Below are 2924 nucleotides of genomic sequence, written 5' to 3' on the forward strand. Positions count from 1 at the left end.
GTCACCAGGCCGGCTCTGGGCAGCTGGGGGAGGGGCCCTGTTGTCCATGTCCCAGGCCTGCCCTGAAGACCAGATGTTGAAACCCTCTGACTCTGTCATCCTGTGTGCAGACCCAGCAAGAGGGAGAAAGGGGATGATTAAGCCTTGATTTCTATCTCATGTTTTGGCGTTTTTTTGAGACAGGGACTCTCTTTGTATCTTTGTAGCTCTGGCTGGCCTTGAACTTGCAGGGATCCCCCTGCCTCAGCCTTCTGGGTGCTGGGATTATAGGTGTGCATCTTCTGTGTGAAGGACCCCGGTCTCACTCTAGGCTCTCTTGCTGCAGTGGGGGCCTCTCCGCCTGCCCAACCCCACATTCTCTGGAGGCTACGGACACCAAAGTGTGGATTAAGCTGACTGATCCCAGAACACAGGACTCTGCCCCCTCGTGCCTCACTTTCCTCATCTAAACTATTCCTTCCCAGGGAGCAGTGATGTAGAGCGGGAGCCGGAAGGGCAGCCCGAACACAAAAACCCACCCTCCTGGGTCACAGAGACCTGGCCTACCACGCCGACCGGTTCAGGACCCCTGAGGACCCCTGGGGTGGCGACTTCTGTTCTCCGATACATTTCCTCCTCTGTCAGAGGGGGATGCCTGGCGGAATTTTCCTCAGGAGGCGCTGAGGGGATTAAATGGGCCACTTCCTAGGGAAAGCTGTCCCAGTGAAAGGGCCCACTTTGTCCCATCTCAGGTTCAGAAGGTGACAGGGAGGTCTCGGCCTGATGGCTGGGCTGAGGCATGAGGCAGACGGGGTGGAGCTAGGAACGGGCAGCTCTCATTCATTCATTCATTGATTTATTCATTCATTCATTCATGCCTGGGCTCACTTCAGCTGCTCCCCCATCTGCTGAGGCAGCACCTGATACATCTGCAACTAGTAAAGCCCTAGTGAGGGCACAGAGAGGGAAAGCCACCTGCCGGGGTCACACAGCTCGCACACAGTGCAGCAGGCCAGTGAGCATGGTGTGTCCCTAAGCCCAGCACATGGGATCCTCTTTTCCCCAATGAAATGGGTCCTGCTACTACAATCACAGGCTGATGTATGAGAATAGTAATAGCATTTTAATAAATGTTATTCTAATAATAATAATAACTATGCTGTTGTACTGAATGTTTTCTATATATTAGGTCCTGTAGGACAGTCCCCCACACCCACCACCTGTACTGGGGATTGAAGCCAGGGCCTTCACATTGAGCTACACCTCTTGCTCGCTCTTTCTTTCTTTCTTCCTTTCTTTTTGAGACAGGCTCTTGCTAAATTGCCCAGGCTGGACTTGAATTTACGATCCTCCTGCCTCAGCCTCCTTTGCATCCTGCAAAAAGCATGTTTTCTTGATTTGATCCATTTTACAAGTGAGGAACCTGAGTCATTGCTGGGAGGAACAAGGACCCAGGACTGGCAGCCCCCTCAGCCTGAAGCAAAGCAGAAAGTGCAGGACCAGGCAGCCTTTTTCCTCCCCCTTCTCTAGCAGGGGAGATGGAGGCTCCCACAGCAAAGAGGGCTGTTCCAGGCCCTCAGCCTTCCGGTCGGGCCGGGCTCCACACCTCCGGAGACCCCAGCAGGTGAAATGCGGGCCCTGCCTCCCTCTGGAGGAGTCGGAGCAGAGGAGCGGGAGGAGGCGGAGGCGCTGAACAATGGGAGGCCTGGGGAAAGTGGCAGGCGCGGGGCCGCGCTTCCGGCCTCTCTCTGGGAAGTTTCTGGGACTCATCCAGGGGCTGCCCCTGCCGCGGAGGGACCTCCAGAGTTCCAGGGGACCCTAGTCCTGGGATGCAGAGAGGAGCGGGGACCTGGGGGCCGTCCTGGTTCCTCATCCTCCATTCCCGCCACCGGAGGGAGGCCGCCCGTGGGAGCCGGGACTTTCCTGCGCTGCAGAAGATTCTGGGAAGTCAGACAGCTGCAGGGCGGGGCGCTCCCGACTCCTTCCCTTCCCTCCCCTCCCCGCCGCGCTGGGTCCCAGGCTACCCCCAAGGTGGCCCCTCAGGCTTCTCCTCCTGCACCCTCAGCGCCCCGCTCTCTGAGCTGCTTCTCCCCACTTGGTCCTTCCTCTCTCAGACCCTCTTGTCCGCCATTCGTCCTCAGCCTGGGAACCTTCAGCACCCAGCCCATGGAAGGCCCCACTGGGCAGACACTGCCCTTCCTGGGTCCTGCCCGGCCACCGCACCACCCAGCCCAGGGTGACTGGTGTGGGGGACCTTGGGGTCCTTCCAACCCCATCTCTGAGGACCACCACCATAGGCCCTGCCGCTTGCGTGGGCTTCGTGTGTGTGTGAGTGTGTATGTGTGTGTGTGTGTGTGTGTGTGTGTGTGTATCGGGATCAAACTCCACTTGTGAGACAGGCAGCGGAACCACAGAGCTAAATTCCTGGCCCTGGGCTTCCTTTTCGTACAGTGGCGTGTGGGGGTCCTGTGGGGGAGCGCTGGACACCCGCAGGCAGGGTGGACGTCTGCCCCAGTTTGCAGAGGAACAGAGTCTCAGGACAGAGGCTGGCTTGTCCAAGGTCCCACGGGGAACAAGGAGTGCAGGTGACATGGGAAGCCGGGCCGTGCCCCTCCCGGGGTTGAGGGCGACGTCTGGAGGAGCGAGGAGGAAGGGCGGAGGCCTCTGGGCACCGGCTCCCCACATCCCGGGTTAACCATCCACCGGGGCTGCCCAGCAAGCGGCCAAAGTCCCTTCCCGGGGAACCCAGACCACACACCCAGTCTCAGGGTCACAGAGACACCAAAGAGTCGCAGATCCGGAGGGAAAGGGACAGGAGGCCATCCGCGCACTCGGGAAGGCTGAGGCGGGCGGAGGGCATGTTCGAGCCCAGTCCTAGAGGGAAGTTGGAGACGGAGGGGCAGAGTAGCAGAGACCAAGGGACACCCAGTCAGGGACCCAGACAG

General features: G+C 59.2%; 1 long non-coding RNA gene across 1 annotated transcript in view; it reads left to right on the top strand.

Annotated features, from left to right (window-relative positions):
- The first annotated feature begins 1514 nt into the window (after positions 1-1514).
- The window catches only part of LOC117286874, a 2409-nt gene continuing 999 nt past the window's right edge, over positions 1515-2924 (top strand). Inside the window, exons 1-2 of the long non-coding RNA XR_004518016.1 lie at positions 1515-1603; positions 2431-2564. This is a non-coding gene — a long non-coding RNA (uncharacterized LOC117286874). The remainder of the gene's footprint in view (positions 1604-2430; positions 2565-2924) is intronic.

This window comes from Fukomys damarensis, unplaced genomic scaffold (assembly GCF_012274545.1).
Source record: "Fukomys damarensis isolate Sample0158 unplaced genomic scaffold, DMR_v1.0_HiC HiC_scaffold_19, whole genome shotgun sequence".
Classification (NCBI taxonomy): domain Eukaryota; kingdom Metazoa; phylum Chordata; class Mammalia; order Rodentia; family Bathyergidae; genus Fukomys; species Fukomys damarensis.